Genomic DNA, 6,252 nt, shown 5'->3' with positions numbered 1-6,252 from the left:
GGGGGGGGTTTTTTATTTTTTTTTTTTTTTTTTTTTACATTGAACTTCCCTTCCATGATGGCACTTGCTTGTCCTGACAAAGATTCACTCTGTAATGGTTAGCCATGTCAGTGTATGTTATGAATCTTTAATAAAAAAATCCATTGAAAAATAGGTTATTGTGAGTGCCTTTTTGTGTACACTTGCCTATAGTATGTTTCTGTTTTTTCAGAGACAGCAGAGTTCACAAGGACAAGTTCCTGGGAAGGAGAGGAAGATTTGATGAGAGAGGATCCTTAAGATCAATTTTTTTTTCTTCCAGTCAAGGCTGCTCTGAAAATTAAAATATTCTCCTCTTTGAATCTATTCCTTGTTTCAGAGTATTAATACTGTATTTACCCAAATCCAAGACATCGTTGAATTACAAATTACCCTCCAGTAATGAAATTCTATCCATGAGGAATTTAATTATCAGGGGGGTTATATTAAAGGAATCCCTCCAAAGCAGTGGGGGGAGATAGGGGGTCTAGGACCTAAACCACTGCCTTTTCCCCCCCTACTTGCCTTTGCCCCTTGACTCCCTCCAGCCTGGCCTGACCTAGCCAGGGAGAAATAGTTGCAGCAGCTCTGGGTCCAGCTGGGTTGGGGCTGCTACTGACAGCCAGAGCTGAAAGCAAGAAGCCAGGTAGTGGAAAGGGAGTGGGGGCAGGACAGCAAGTAGCCAAGAGGGCAGGCCACATGGTCTCCCCCTCACCCCAAGCCACACAGTAGGTCTCCCTCTGTGTGCCCCTCCATCGTGCAGTCTCCCTTACGATCACCACATGCCCCCTTCACCGCATAAGCCACCCAAGCTCAGCTCTTGCTTTGGCCCCGAGTTCCAGAGCCAAAGCTGGAGCTCATCCGCCACCTGCCCCAGCTGGTACTCAAATCTAACTTTCTAGCTTGGTCTCTGCCTGAAGGTGGCATTTTTTGGAAGTTAAAGCAAAAAAGATAGCTTGAAAATGAAGAATCCAATCCCCCTCAAATGAAAATTTTACCTTCAGCACCAAACACTCAGCCCTGCTAAGTGCCTAAGCTGTCTATACCTAGATGGTCATTGACATGAGTTCAAGGCAGTCCTCTTTAAATTAGTAAAACAGTGGCTAGAAATCTTTCACTTTTAAGTTAGGGACATTTTTCTTAAAAGCCCAATCTTTTAGCTAGCTTTTGTTAAAGAGCATATTTTATTGTATTATGTACTACCTTATTGAAATTTATGGATTTAGGATGGTGCCAAATGGACTGAATTGTGATTCGTAATATCCTAAGAGCTTCATATGATGTATTAACTGGTTTGCTACAAGGGATTTGGGCCTTTTCAAATACCTGAAAGCTTATATTTGCAATTCCAGATTGTGACAAATTCCACTTACAACAATGGTGAGAAAAGATACTAAAAATTAAACTGCAAAAAGAAAATGGTCTTTAAAAGTGTGGGTTTACTGGTATTCTGGGATAGTCTCGAAATACTTGTACTTGCATTTGGAAAGTCATAGTTACACACTAACTGTATTTAATGTTCCTTAAGACAAATTTCTTTGTGTTTGGCAACAGTCAAATTCATAAAAATCTCAGAATATTATCCTTCTATAAACTATCACATGAATTTTAAAAATTACCTGAGAATGAAGTTCATCTCATATAAGCTCCACATAATATGATTAAATATCGTGGCTATTTTAAAAAGCTTTAAAACCTTAAAGAGCAGCAAATGCGGAAAGGATTACCTGCCAGCAAGACTAACTTTTAAGATGTTTTTCCCCCTCCAAGACAGAGGTAGGCTTAAGTCATCAGAAGAGTTATTTTTCCCCCCACTGTGTTTGTGAGTAAAATAATTATATGTAGTCTAACTATTCAATTTAATTTGATCCAAGTGTAAACAAATGAGAGAAATTATCAACAGGACCTTATGAAAGTGTTAGAAACTCAACTTTTGTGAGGAACTCTAGCAGGCTTTTATAGTCCGAACAACACAAAGTTGAGATATCACCCTCTGCCCCTTACCAGTTATACTGTTAACAAAGCATCTGGTACATCAGCTCTCAGAGTTTGTACTGAGCCTAAACTGATCCTGTTTTTTCCCCAGCCTGGGGTGAAATGCATTGGTTTACAACAGAGAAAGTAGAAAAATGGTGTGCCCTTATTGCCAAGAAGGCTAATGGCATACTGGGCTGCATTGGTAGGTGTGTTGCCAGCAAGTGAAGTGATTCTTCCCCACTATTCAGCACTGGTGAGGCCACATCTGTAGTACTGTGTCCAGTTTTGGGTCCCCCACTACAGAAGGGATGTGGACACATTGAAGAGGGTCCACAAGAGGGCAACAAAAATGGTTAAGAGGTTGGGGGACATGACTTAGGAAGAAAGACCTGAGGGAACTGGGTTTATTTAGTCTAGAGAAGAGGAGACTGAGAGGGGACTCAATAGCAGCCTTCAACTTCCTGAAGAGGGGGTTCAAAAGGGGATGGAGCTGGGCAGTTCTCAGTGGTGGCTGATGACAGAACAAGGAGCAATGGTCTCAAGTTGCAGCAAGGGAAGTTTAGGTTGGGTATTAGGAATAATTTTCTCACCAGGAGGGTAGTAAAACACTGGAACGGGTTACCTGGAGAGGTGGTGGAAGCTCCATCCTTGGAGGTCTTCAAAATCTGTATCAAGAAATCTTTGGCTGGGATGACCTAGTTGGTGATGGTCCTGCTCTGAGCAGGGGGTTGGACTAGATGACCTCCCAAGGTCCCTTCCAACCCTCATTTTCTATGAGCTGGGGGCCCTTGCGCACCTGAGAGCCTGGGAGCTCACAGTTGACAGGGCTCCTGGCTGTGGGGGTGCTTCAGGCGCCCCCATAGCTGGGAGACTGCAGTTGGGGGCTGCATCAGCTGTGAGGGCTCTTCTGCCACAAGAGTTTGCTACTTGCTGGAGGAGGGGAGCAAGTGATGAGGATCATGAGCATGGCAGTTAGGGATACAGCCTCTGAATCAGAACTTCCTAGACCTTAAATGCTGGAGGTTGCAAGTGAGAGAGGAACAGAAGGAAAAACCCTGGCATACCTGGCTTACTCTCCCTTTCAGCATCCTTTCTCTGCCACATGGGTTACTGGGCAAGATAGACCTATGGTCTGACCCAGTAAATGGCAATTGTACATGATCTCAGGCTCTCATTGCACCAACAATAAGGTGTTATGGGACCTAGTTCATGATTCCACAATCACACCTCCTACCATGCACATGTGGCATGGCAGGAAGCGCATTTGTGCAGCTCGCACATCAGCTCCTATCATGCCTTGAGCTGCACGTCTAAAGGGGGCTTCACTAGAACAGCAGCTGGAAACCAAATCCACTGGTCCAGGGAGCTGCTGCATGCAGGGGGCAGGGCTTGCTGCAGAATTTTGGGTCCCTGGTGCTGATGGACCCAATCTGGTGCCCAAATACAACAACACACCCCTCTGCACCTATCCTGTTGCCTGAAAATGGTTCTGCCCCAACATAGCTGTGTTGCTGCCCAACCAGAGCTCTGCATTGCCACCCTGTCCTGAAATCATGCTGCCACCCAAATGCGACTTCACTCCAGTTGCTGCTGGCCCAGTGGATTTGCCCCAAGGCCCAGGCTAAGTTTGTCACCCTTAATAGCTACACAGAGATCACTCCCTGGCCTCTACTTTCTGTGGCTAAACAGCGCCGCATTCAGCATGCTTGTCCCCTACAATTCCCACCTTTGTTGCCACTGGTATGGTGCAAAGCTGTGAATTAAGCCTATGGAATTAAGACTAGGAAGGGGCTGCAGCCATACCTAAAAGACATGTCAAACACTGGTTCCAAATTAGAAATGTAGTTTGTACTCAACGTTTTCCAGCATGATCTCTAATTGCATCAAAGGTGGAACTGAAGAAAGCTTTGGGGAGTTATTATAAATGCAGGTCTGAGAGGCATTAGGAAAACTCCTGAATGGAAATTTGCCTGAGGCAGTTCTCATTGTCTGTACTGTGTTGTGCGCTCGGGGCAAATTTATCCATGTCGATACTAATTCAGGGTCACCTGACATCTCACTTGCACTTTAAATACAAACTTAAAGCCCTGTAATGCTGAGGTTACAATTTTAAGAGCTGGGAAATACGAAAGCTAAGACTTTTTATAACCTAATTTCACTCCCATTAGCATTTATGGCTTTGCCTCTGCATCTCTCAATGAAGTTAGTGGTGCTGTATGTACAATGAAGGTCACAAGTGAGGCAATGTTATATCTAGGTAGACTAGTAATATTCTGCAGCAATCCAATGTATGTACAATATGGATGGCTTGAGGTGACTGTGGAGAGCCTGCAGTTTTGCAGTTGCAAATTATGTAAAATGCCAATCTTAAAACTTCAGGGTGAAATTAATATTTGCTTCTGTGATTTCCAATGATAGATCATTTCCAATCATTTATCTCTGCTGGCTGCATTCTGTAATTCACTATTGCAGGGTCAAAAACTTACAGACCATGGAGCTTCACGGAAAAACAGCAATTTAAAACCCAAAGACATAACAGGGCAGTTTTGTCTCCTCCGCAGCAGCACTGCTGGTGGAGGTGGCGGTGGCAGTGGCAGTGGCAGCACTAGTGGTGGTATAGCCATCCACCAGGTTCAGTAGCTGCTACTTTTGCTTCCTTCCTTCCCCACCCTAATGATGGCGTCTGGGGCTGCTGCCTCAGTCATCCTCCCCCCCACACTTATAACTTGATCCAATCAGTGCATCATATTCACATTAAAAAGTATAACTAAACTTAGCACCAGAGTTGGACTGCCAAGTCCAAAATAGATTTTTCCAATCATTTTACCTCACTGTCCGGTTTGTTACAAGCTGACTCAGAAATTAACCCACGATAACAACTAGTCACTTGCCAAGTTTCTCTTCCTATCTTGCAGAGGTTTTCCTGACTCCCTTAGAAGTTCACTTCTGAAATGTGTATGTGGGAAAAAGCAGGCCCTTACACTTTCTAAACCAAAGAACTCGGGTGATAGATTTTGCTTAAATTACCCTTGACCCTGCAAAATAAAAAAGGGTTGGCTAATAAGAGACAATTTCAGCCAGAAATGGGTTTTTCAAAGAAGCTTTAAGTATGTGAAAATGTCGTCTGGATAAGGAATTCAGTGTCATTTTATCAACAGAGGCTTTCACTGCAAGCAACAGCTAAAATACTGAAGTCTTTGCCAGGCCTGTTATCCAGCTGCCTTCTCCATTCAGAAACCTTCCAACTGCATACTGTATCCACAGTGTCCAGTGCTAGCTTTTGGGATCAGTAATCTAACAACAAGTCTTCAGCCATTTAAAAAAACAAAAACAAACCTCCCCGTTAATTTAAAACCATGAAATCAAAATAGCTTTTTTTCTGAGCTTGAGAAATCTGAAGATTATGTTTCGTTCAAGCAAATGCACAAAAAGAAAATCCTTTTTTTGATTATAGGCTGGGCAATGAAGGTCAAGAGTATTTGAGGCCAGCTGCATCAACAAAGCACAATCTCTAATGAGGGAAGCAGGAGGAATGCATTTTGCTCCAAGTGTGCTTTGTTTATCTATCCTGTCTGATATGTTCCAACTCCCCAGCACACAGTGAATGGGCACTAAACTTACAGTTTTATTTTACTTTACAGTTGCAGACATTATAAGTGAAATCTAAATGCTTCAGATGTAGGGGAGGGAGGTATTGAGAATGTATTTGCTTTGTCTTTTATTTTTCCATGAGATTTTGATTTGAGTTCTCAGTTAACACAGATGTTATCTTTTTCTGGAAATCTGCCCCAGTTAGAGACATTTAGATTGCCCTACTTTCCCCCCTTTTATTTTAGAAAATGGTTAAAAGAAGATTAAAAATAACTACTGTACTTAGTTACCTTCAGTTAGGCATATATGCACAAGATAGTTCTACAATGTTAAACTTTACATAGTTCTAGATATACACTAAGTGATAGGCTTCACTATTTTCTTGCTCTATTAAACATTTTTAGCCATGCCATATTTACAGTATTTGATTAAAGTGGTTCCACGGGAGAAGATAAATTAACATTAATTTCAGCACAGCAAGATCTTTAGAGAGCAATTTTAATAACTGCCTATAGCTACATAGAGTAGTATTGTTGTCGTGTGATATACTATTCTAAAATCCATTTTGTAAATAATCTTCTTTTAGCTTTATCTTAAGGTGTTTTGAATATACTAGTCATTAAAATAATTTTTTGGAGGCATTGTAAACCTTTTTAATGATTTTTT

General features: G+C 42.2%; 1 protein-coding gene across 1 annotated transcript in view; it reads left to right on the top strand.

Moving 5' to 3' along the window:
* The window catches only part of PPP1R21 (protein phosphatase 1 regulatory subunit 21), a 49,395-nt gene extending 49,050 nt beyond the window's left edge, over positions 1 to 345 (top strand). Inside the window, exon 23 of the transcript XR_002097042.1 lies at positions 212 to 345. The gene's annotated coding sequence lies outside the window, so the exon portion shown is untranslated. The remainder of the gene's footprint in view (positions 1 to 211) is intronic.
* Positions 346 to 6,252: the final 5,907 nt, after the last annotated feature.

The sequence above is a fragment of the Gavialis gangeticus genome, unplaced genomic scaffold (assembly GCF_001723915.1).
Source record: "Gavialis gangeticus isolate Ggan-Ray unplaced genomic scaffold, GavGan_comp1, whole genome shotgun sequence".
Classification (NCBI taxonomy): domain Eukaryota; kingdom Metazoa; phylum Chordata; order Crocodylia; family Gavialidae; genus Gavialis; species Gavialis gangeticus.
Note: the sequence above shows the minus strand (reverse complement) of the source record. Positions and strands in the feature narration are given on the sequence as shown.